This window comes from Dermacentor variabilis, chromosome 1 (assembly GCF_050947875.1).
Source record: "Dermacentor variabilis isolate Ectoservices chromosome 1, ASM5094787v1, whole genome shotgun sequence".
Classification (NCBI taxonomy): Eukaryota; Metazoa; Arthropoda; class Arachnida; order Ixodida; family Ixodidae; genus Dermacentor; species Dermacentor variabilis.
Window position 1 is genome coordinate 89,753,645 of NC_134568.1, and position 11,408 is coordinate 89,765,052.

Genomic DNA, 11,408 nt, shown 5'->3' on the forward strand with positions numbered 1-11,408 from the left:
TTCGCTGCTAATAAAAAAAAATAAATTATGTGGTTTTACGTGCCAACACCACTTTCTGATTATGAGGCACGCCGTAGTGTAGGACCCCGGAAATTTCGACCCCCTGGGGTTCTTTAAGGTGCACCTAAATCTAAGACGATAGCCACTGAGCAACCATGGCGGGTGCGTTCGCTGCTATATTGACATTCAGGCTTTTCACTGCTTACGTTCAAAACAACGTGAATAAATATCGAAAGAGGAATGGCTCAAGGAACATTCTCACGGAGCCATACCATTGATGACAATATCACAAAAGGCTTGGAGCAGTCAGGTCGACCTTGTAAATATAGATGTTATTTTTCTGTGTCGGTTATGCTTTCAAAGAGTTTATTTGCAAAATATTTGTTCGCGTGGCTGTTACAGAAGCATCTTTTGTTCGCATCAGATTTTTTCGACCAGCTAGATAATCTCGAGAAATGGCTCCAAACTACTCATTTGCTTTAGCCACCTAACATGAATATGGAAATGTTAATTACCGTAGCTTCGTTAATTATGCACACAACTGCTCAATTTACTCCGTATCTAGAGGTTACCAATTTGAACACTCGAATAATAAAATGATGTCACCAAGACTTATATGGGTTTAATACATTTATTTGGAGCAGTTACCAAGAGCTGGCATGTTGATGATGATTTAGGCTTCTTATAAAGCAAGTATGAAAGCTTGGACAGGATCATCATCAGCAGCAGCAGCAGCCTGGTTACGCCCACTGCAGGGCAAAGGCCTCTCCCATACTTCTCCAACTACCCCGCTCGTGTACTAATTGTGGCCATGTTGTCCCTGCAAACTTCTTAATCTCATCCGCCCACCTAATTTTCTGCCGCCCCCTGCTACGCTTCCCTTCCCTTGGAATCCATTCCGTAACCCTTAATGGCCATCGGTTATCTTCCCTCCTCATTACATGTCCCGCCCATGCCCCCCCCCCCATTTCTTTTTCTTGATTTCAACTAAGATGTCATTTACCCGAGTTTCTTCCCTTACCCAATCTGCTCTTTTCTTATCCCTTAACGTTACACCCATCATTCTTCTTTCCATAGCTCGTTGCGTAGTCCTCAATTTAAGCAAAACCCTTTTCGTAAGCCTCCAGGTTTCTGCCCCATACGTGAGTACTGGTAAGACACAGCTGTTATACACTTTTCTCTTGAGGGATAGTGGCAACCTGCTGTTCATGATTTGAGAGTGTCTGCCAAACGCACGCCAGCCCATTCTTATTCTTCTGGTTATTTCAGTCTCATGATCCGGATCCGTGGTCACTACCGGCCCTAAGTAGATGTATTCCCTTACCACTTTCAGTGCGTCGCTACCTATCGTAAACTGCTGTTCTCTTCCGAGACTGTTAAACATTACTTTAGTTTTCTGCAGATTAATTTTCAGACCCACCCTTCTGCTTTGCCTCTCCAGGTCAGTGAGCATGCATTGCAATTGGTCTCTTGAGTTACTAAGCAAGGCAATATCATCAGCGAATCTCAAGTTGCTAAGGTATTCTCCATCAACTTTTATCTCCAATTCTTCCCACTCCAAGTCTCTGAATACCTCTTGTAAACACGCTGTGAATAGCATTGGAGAGATCGTATCTCCCTGTCTGACGCCTTTCTTTATTGGGATTTTGTTGCTTTCTTTATGGAGGACGACGATGGTTGTGGAGTCGCTATAAATATATTTCAGTGTTTTTACATATGGCTCATCTACACCCTGATTCCGTAATGCATCCATGACTACTGAGGTTTCGACTGAATCAAACGCGTTTTCGTAATCAATGAAAGCTATATATAAGGGTTGGTTATATTCCGCACATTTCTCTATGACCTGATTGATAGTGTGAATATGGTCTATTGTTGAGTAGCCTTTACGGAATCCTGCCTGGTCCTTTAATTGGCAGAAGTTTAAGGTGTTCCTGATTATATTTGCGATTATCTTAGTAAATACTTTGTAGGCAACGGACAGTAAGCTGATTGGTCTATATTTTTCAAGTCTTTGGCGTCCCTTTTCTTATGGATTAGGATTATGTTAGCGTTTTTCCAAGATTCCGGTACGCTCGAAGTCATGAGGCATTGCGTATACAGGGTGGCCAGTTTCTCTAGAACGATCTGCCCACCATCCTTCAACAAATCTGCTGTTACCTGGTCCTCCCCAGCTGCCTTCCCCCTTTGCATAGCTCCCAAGGCTTTCTTTACTTCTTCCGGCGTTCCTTGTGGTATTTCAAATTCCTCTAGACTATTCTCTCTTCCATTATCGTCGTGGGTACCACTGGTACTGTATAAATCTCTATAGAACTCCTCAGTCGCTTGAACTATCTCATCCGTATTAGTAATGATATTGCCGGCTTTGTCTCTTAACGCATGCATCTGATTCTTGCCTATTCCTAGTTTCTTCTTCACTGCTTTTAGGCTTCCTCCGTTCCTGAGAGCATGTTCAATTCTATTCATATTATTGTTCCTTATGTCAGCTGTCTTACGCTTGTTGATTAACTTAGAAAGTTCTGCCAGTTCTATTCTAGCTGTAGGGTTAGAGGCTTTCATACATTTGCGTTTCTTGATCAGATCTTTCGTCTCCTGCGATAGCTTACTGGTATCCTGTATAACGGCGTTACCTCCGACTTCTATTGCGCACTCCTTAATGATGCCCATAAGATTGTCGTTCATTGCTTCAACACTAAGGTCCTCTTCCTGAGTTAAAGCCGAATACCTGTTCTGTAGCTTGATCCGGAATTCCTCTAGTTTCCCTCTTACCGCTAATTCATTGATTGGCTTCTTATGTACCACTTTCTTCCGTTCCCTCCTCAAGTCTAGGCTAATTCGAGTTCTTACCCTCCTATGGTCACTGCAGCGCACCTTGCCGAGCACGTCCACATCTTGTATGATGCCAGGGTTAGCGCAGAATATGAAGTCTATTTCATTTCTAGTCTCGCCATTTGGGCTCCTCCACGTCCACTTTCGGCTGCAGGTTATCCTGGCGCAAATCAAGTTTGTGAGCTTAACCGCATATGCCCAACCATGCACTTCTGCCTTTGCAACCGATTCTCCTACATTATACAAGAAGCACCTCAGCGCTACGGTACATCACACAAGGTGTGCGAGAACATAGTGTGTGTACCGATTAGATTTCTGAGCGTTGGTGGCATCAGGCTCGGTTTCCTGGCATCATCAGGAATAAAAATAGCTGCCTGGGGGAAAGCATTGGATACATTTTCAGTACTTCGTAACATATGGATCAGCGCGGACATGTACGTTAGAACAAAAAGTACTGAAATATTAAGATAAGGGTTTTGCTGCATATATTTTGGCTGTCTAATGTTAAGACATAAAGAAGAAAACACTGCGGTTTTGTGACAATTAATGTACAGTCACGTGAAAAATGAGCTCCGACACAGTGTGGTGGAACTGGCCCCTGGACTACAGGGCTACATTGACACATGAAATGCTGGTTTAATAAATACCAGCAATCGGGAAGTGTTTAGCTCTTAGAGTTTTGATGTGTCGGCGCTTCTGTGCAGTCTTTGGGACCCCTTCTGCCAGGTGCATTATCTTTCAGCTAATATTTAAAGCAGTTGTACATTATTATTTTTTCTTATTCAGTGAGCTTTCTTCAGCGCCTAACCATTGATCCAAAGTTATCGCTTGGCTCAAGACGCGCCTGTATGTATTCCAAATATTCTGAATGTTGTTAGCGATTCAATAAGGAAAACGCGTTATCTAGTCAGATTGCGCGCGTGAAGGGAATACTGGCGTACATTCTCGATCAGATTCCAGCGCCCGCGATTGCGCTGCAAAGTACAAGCATTCAAGTCTGATAAACCGATGCCTTGATATGCCTCCATCCATAGACAGATTCCGACGAAGGACGACTTTGCCCATAGCCGTCGTTGTGCTCTAAGTGTTGTTTGTTTTCTCAACGCAAGCTCGCCTAATAATGAGTTGGATTCGATATTCACCCTTTTGGAACTGTCTTGTTCTTCACATCATTACAACCGGGACAGTATAGACATGCTATATTTTCATTCAGTGAATATTGGAAAATGGACTAGGACTTTTGTTGCGTGTGCGTTAACGCTTTTAATGAAATAATTTACTATTCACAACTGACATTTTAATCTAGGAGGTTGCAAAAGACAGCAACCCGGATATTAACAGGAAGTATCAAGAATAAAGAAAAATTAAATACTTATTAGTCAGCTTTCACCTTATGGCAGGGAAGGAAATTTCAATAAAAATATTCTTATGTCAGATAGAAGCCTATCTGGCTCAGCGTGGCATTCACAAAGGCCTACTCGTCTCGCACTGGAATTGAGGATACGTCCATGTGCGACTCTTGTGGAACTCTAGAAAAGACTGAATACATCTTATATCTCTTTCCGAAATATGACGCCGAGCGTGAAGCTCTCCGAGCAGCAATGAACCGCGCGGACTCCAGAAAATTTACGGAAATGAATATCCTTGGACCGTGGCCGTACGCGTCGATGGCACAGAACGCCACGAAAACGTTGTTGCAGTACGTCAGGTCGACAAGTCTTGGCGACCGCCTGCAGACTCTGTGCGGTCCTTCAAATGTGTGCCTAGCTGGGCTCTCCTCTCTATTTTCATCTCTGGTCTTGTTCTGCCTTTTACGTGTTAATTGGGGCTTGCTGTTTGTCTCTAAATCATTTGTGTTATTCATCAATTTTTCTGCTTTTGACGTTTAATAAATTCATATATTCATTCACTTTTATATACGTACCGTTCTTATTTTATCGCGTTTGTGCATTTTCATGTAAACACTTCTTTATGTATCCCACATGCTATGATCTCTCTTCGAGATCGCAGTATCAATAAATAAATAAATAAATAAATAAATAAATAAATAAATCCATGTTCCCCTTCCCTCAGTACAGGGTAACAAACCAGACGTACATCTGGATGGCCTCCCTGCCTTCCCCCCCCTCTCTCTCTCTCTCTCTCTCTCTCTCTCTCTCTCTCTCTCTCTCTCTCTCTCTCTCTCTCCCTCTCTCTATCCCCTTGAAAACGTTTAATCTCAGTCCCACTGTGCAAGCTGATACCGACTTGATGTGGTTCGTGGACCCTTGGCATATGTCCAACAGTCGAACAAAGGGTTATTCCGATTGTTTCATATTTCGGGAAGGCGTGTTACCCTCCTGCATTTCACTCCGGTTCAAAACCACGCAAAACACGAAAATACTGCGTGAAGAGTGTCGTTAGTCGAAACCCACGAGCTACCGTAACTCGCCTTGCCTATATGGCTGTCATTTAGGGTCCGATAGGAAATGTAGATTTCAAGTGGACGTATTATGAATGCGAAAAGAGCTGCCCGCGACTAGCTGGGCTGGTCGCGGGCAGCTGTGCGTATATTAAGAATAATTAGAGAAGAACAGGAGGTCTGTAAGACACCTTGTAGCGTAGCGCTTTGAAAGTTTCTGGTGCACACAGCAAAATATCATCTACTAAATTATTTAGTCTAACTGTTATAGAATTCCAGAAGTAAGCGTTGAGTGATTTTTAGCCAACCAGACGCCTATCTGATTACCATCCTTACCTTCTCCATTTCTGTGCTCTTCATCCTGCCCAAGCTGTTTTACAAACGCATCCTACTAATAAATATATTATTCCAAATCGAACTTAAGAGGAAGCTTTAGCTCGGGCGCAACTCCGACGCGGCCTATTCAAATACATGTAAAACGCAAAAACGTTTTTATGAGATAACCCTTGGACCGATTTTGATGAAATTTGTTGCATTTGAAAGAGAAAGTTAAATTCTAGCGACTGTTGGAAGCGGAATTTCGATTTAGGACTTAAATTTTCTTAAAACGATTTTCAAATATTTGACCGTTTGAAAAAAAATAGAAGCACGAAGTTTACAAATTCATAGCTCTGCATCAAGAACTGATATCGCGGTTCTGTAAACGGTATCCATTAGATCATTCAAAGCGGACAAATTCAATATGTCATTTTACATCTTACGCGAATTTGTTACGTTGATTACAATGGTTTTGCAAAAGTTGTTTTCCCTACGATTAAATTTTTTTATATTCGTGTGTAACATATCAATTTCGTCCGCTTTAGATGTACTATTAGATGCAATTCACAGAATTGTATTATAATTTTTAGTGGTTGAGTTACAGAGTTGTAAACCTGATAGTTTCGTTTTTTGAAAATTTACGATTTTTGCCAATTTTTAATAAAAAATTGACGACCTAACTCAAAAATTCGAAACCAACAGTCACTAGATTTTAATTTTGTCTTACAAATGCAACAAACCTCGTCAAATTTGGTGCAGTGGTTGCCGAGAAAAACGAATTCTCCTTTTACATGTATTTAGATAGGAGCACTCGAGCTAAAGCTTCCTCTTAAGGGGAAGCTTTAGCTCCTGCATGGGCAATCAGCAATCCTTTCTTCTGACAACCATTGCACCGAAATTAGTGAGTTACGTTGAACTTAAAAGGAACTAAAGCCTAGTCAGTTTAGAAGGCGAATTTTTTGTTTAGCTGGTACCTTTTTTTACACAAATTCCTAAAAACTGTGAAGTTTCGAGAAACAATACTTGAAGTATACAACTACGTACCTCAGCAACTAAAAAAGATATCGCAATTCTGTTAGCTGCTCCTAATATATCATATAAGGTGGAGAAAAATGATATATCTTACGCTGCCCTGAAATGTACCACTAACTTCTGAATATGACATTTGCAAAACCTTTTCAAACATTGTAACCAATTCACATAAGTCGTAAATTCATATGTCCAATTTGTCCGATTTTGATGCTTCTACGGATGCGGTTATTATAAATGTGATATTTGTTTTTGATGCTAAGTTACCATATTTGTAAACTTCGTACTTCTACTTTTTTCAGATATATACTGATTCTCAACAATTCCTGTAAAAAATTTCATGGCCTAAATCAAAATTCTATTTCCTGTAATCACTTATTTAACGTTCTCTCTTAAATGCAGCAATTCTCAATCAAATCAATTGAGTGCGTTTATCATGAAAGCATTCTTGCGTTTTACATGTACTGTACACGGTCGTCCACTTCCAATTTGAACACGGCTGCGGGCGGCCCACGAGCGGCGCTCCGCGGAGCGCCGGCCTCGCCGGCCGCCCGGAGCCCTGTTGAAATTGGAAGTTGACGACCGTGTACTTCAGGAGCTGTCATCGGAGATAGACCCGAGCTAAAGCTTCTTCTAGATGCATCACGCCGGTTCTATAGGAAAACTGCGAAACATAACGCTGACTATACGCAAACCTGCGGCCGCAGTGCATGGTGCACAAATAATAAGAAAAGCAATTAACACAAAAAAAGAAGAATAATGGAAGCTTCGCGTGAGCAGTTATCTTGGCTAGACATCTCATACGGAATGCCGACGAGCTGTCTGGCCAGCTGTCTAGCAATATCGTCGATTCATTGCCGGTCGAGCAAGTAGCTGGTCGTCTTCGAGATAAGGCTGATACATAACCGCGCTCGTTTTCAAGTACCGAGGTGAAGCAAGTCTCAAGCTGTGCTTCTCTTTATTGTATTTCTTGTGCGTCATGGCATACGTCCCTCCCCCCCCCCCCATGACGCGAATTTCAATTCTTTACGGTGGATACGTCACGTGGTAGCGAAAAAAAAGGAAACAACAAATGTCCAGAATTCCTGGGCAGGGTCTGTGAAGAATTGGCCTCCGCGCGCTCAATTTGTGGTGCTGATTAGGCTACAAGGGGTTTCATATGCGCTATCAACGCAACTATCCCCTCACATGTACCGAAGCATGCCGGCAACTTCCGCGCTTACAACATTGACCGTGTTAACCTCCCCCCCCCACCCGTTCACTCTACGACATAATTTTCTATATATGTTCACCATACGTTCGACATATGTTCACTACGACATATGTTGCTTGGCTCAAGGTAATGCATTACATTTGGAGTTCTAAGATGCATAGGCAGTATACTTTCCGAAAAACTCGTATGTATACTCCTACCCCCTCATCCAACGCGTACCTCCCTCAGTCACACTCCAGATTGAACTTATTTGTACGCTTCACGGTATAGATGAGGCATTCATTATACTCTCCTAGAGGCGTTTTTACAGTCTGTCGACATGGAGTGTTCACATGGGCGAGTTGGTACACAACCATTCAGGAAAAATCAGAGCGGAAGACGAAGACAATGAAGACGAAAATACAATACCGCATTTTGAGGCAACAACAACAACAGCATAGCGCTGACGTTAGTCTGCTTTGTTGTTTTGAAGCAACAACCACAACAACAACGACGAAACAGACTCTAGAGTCGCCTCCAACAAAACGGATGCCGCAGCACGAGTCGAGTCAGTGAGAAGTATAGAGTCGATACTGTAAAATGGCAGTATCCAATGTACCGACGTGTCGCTGGACGAGGAATCGTCCATTTAAGTTTTCTAACGCCTCGTTTATCGAGACGAACAAGCGCTTGTTGTAATTAAGTGTGCTAAAATTACCTTACAAGAGGATCATGTCTATACCGGGGAGTCATCACTCATGACTAAAGGTAGAACGTTGAAGGGAAACCGTGCCTTCCACATGCCACGGCTCGTCAGTATGTGCTCTCGTATAACGAGGCACTGGATGTGCCCTGGAATATGGGGGCCCATGATCCCTGTGTCCCTCGCGGAGGGACACAGGGATCAAGCACTACTTGCTTAAACAGGATAAATACTACTTGCTTAATCTCCATCGCAGACACCAAGTGTCTTACAGTACCACATTATTTTCGAACAGAGTATAGCAAACGCCGTAAACTGGCTCATTGACGCTACATGGTTGACGCCAAAAAACGCCCATAGAGATTCCGTAGAACTTTGATTTAATTTCATTTGAGCTATTGATTCGATCCTCATACACAAGTGAGGAGAGGCAGGGACTAAAAGCACGTAGCCTGACAGAGGACCAGGCCTGACCCCTAAACATTTTGGCATAGGCACGCATCTGTCAGCATACATGTCTAAATTGGTACACAGCAGTCGGTATAAAGCAGTCATCAAAACTTAATTAAAATAATACAGTCTTCATACAAATTCCATTTAGAAGTGAGCTATTACGCATCTAACATTTTCACATATGAAAATAACGTACATTTTACATTCTTACATGTTTAAATAATACAGTTTTCATTCGCATCAACTAATAGAAAACGAAAAAGAAAATATTTTTTTTTCTCATATCTAACGAGCCATCAAAAAAATAACTCTGCATGCAAATGAGAGCTCTGTAGTCTAATAAAACAAAAAGAACATAACTTCATCAGTCAAAGCTGAAATATTCTCTAATTAAAATTTATTTCACCTATTTCTTAAACTTACCCTTATTGCAGATAAATTACTGCAGCGCTCCAGCGCGTGTCGCCGCATTACGCCAGTTAAAGCCAGTTCGCTCGTAGCGCCCCCGGCAGGTTTTTCCACAGCCGGCGCGACGTTGCGACCTGCCCATCCACTCCACTTAATGCGCTCTACCATATACGCACAGAGCGGAAAGCGGAAGCTGATCGGGTTGCGAGGACAAGGTTTTTTTCCCGTCCAGTTTAGGAACCTGATGATGTAATTATTCCAACACATTCATACAATTTTATGACAATAGCTTTTATGTATAGCTAGCCAAAAAAAACTGCTATATTTTTTTTAAATTGTGGTTTCTGTGGCTTTCGATTGCCCTTCAACCAAAGAACGCGAAGCTCGATGGTACATGGTGCGCCATCTACTGACCACCAGATGCATTGAAAACGAGGTTGTACGCGCGCTGTTTGAAGTGGTTACATGGGAGCAATGTAGCAGAGGAGGAAAAAAGAAAAAAATTGCTTCGCTTTGCTTGTTACGCATTGAAGATAATCCCACCATTTTATTTTTTCGATATAAACAAAAGCTTTGTTTTATATCACAAGTTTTGTACGTGCAGCAGCTACACTCAGCGAACGGCTAACTCCGTATCCTGCCGAGACCGTTGAACAATCCTCGTGTTTAGAAAAATAAAAAAAATAAAGTGGTTTTCACCCCGTTATTAGGGAGAAATTTAAAAAAAAAACATAAAAACGCCAAGCAGACTCAATGCAAGTTGACGTCTAAGTAATCCTAATCATAAGCTAGTGCGGGGGTGGTGTTAAGTGGTAATGATGACGTTCTTGTTTTTGTATAATTTTATTACGCAATTAGGATATGAGAATTTGTTGCACGCATGCTGTTGCTGGTATACTGCAGCATGAATTTCATGGCGTTTCAGTATAATGATAATACACATTGTTACCACGGCTTCTCACAGGAATCAACGGCTTTGCAAAATTGTGCGTATTCTGTACTCTGCTGTCGAACTTGTTGCGGGGGCTGGGACCTTTGTCGGGCTTTATGCCTTTAGTGTGAGCCTACGCTCGTTTGAATTAATGAAAAATAAAATTCAATTCGAATACCGAATACCGGTGACTGTAAATGTGTTCATAGCCGGTCGCAAGTGGTTGCGTTATTTTGCATGGCAATGTGCAAGCAGGTCGGTGCTTCTGTGAGTAGACCTAAGCCTGCCTCGTGTGATACCCGCACCCAGTAAAAAATTTGAGGAAAACGTGCGTGTCTTACACGAGTAAATACGGTAGACAGAGGCCATAGTGCGACGTTCTTGGCGTCGTTTCTTGAGCGGGGAAAGTACTGTAATCCACACGCGCTGTGAACCATTGTGCAGTACGCTATTCGTGCTTGGGCTGTACGAGTCTGCTTATCACTCAGCCTCGGATGTCATGGCTGTGCAACAGTTGCTCACCATCCTCTGTTGCAGCGATTCCAAATGCCGCGGGAAGCACTGTTTGACACGGCTACGTTCGCCACGGTCGGTCAGCCACGCGAGCGAGCGCGGAGGAGAGCGTTCCTCCATGAGTGTGAGAGCCAGACTGTCACGTAACAAATTACGTGTAATTAATTACTTGTACTCAATTATAGTTTTGCCAGTTGTGTAATTGATCGATTACATCTTTTTACTCAGGAACACTTGCTGTAATTACATTTTTCAGCAACCGACATATAACCATTTACTTTATTGACGTGACAAGCTGCAACAGGTGACGCGGCTTTGAACACTTCCATTTGGCGGCAACTGCCGCAGAACGGCCGTGGTCGTGGTCAGACAAGCAAACCCGGCCGTTCTGTGTTTGTCTCCCCATCTTAACGATGTTGGCCGACGAATTGAATTTGTACTGCTATGGCTCGATAGCGATGTCACAAAAGGACGTCGATGCCAAAATAACACATACGGACGATTTTTCCTACTCATTCATTGAACCTACCGTGCAGTACACAGAACACAAAGACGCGAGCATCGCAGCGCTTTTGTGCGCACGGTGTTCTCACGTTAAAACCGCGCACATCGTGCGAGTATCCAGTGTCGC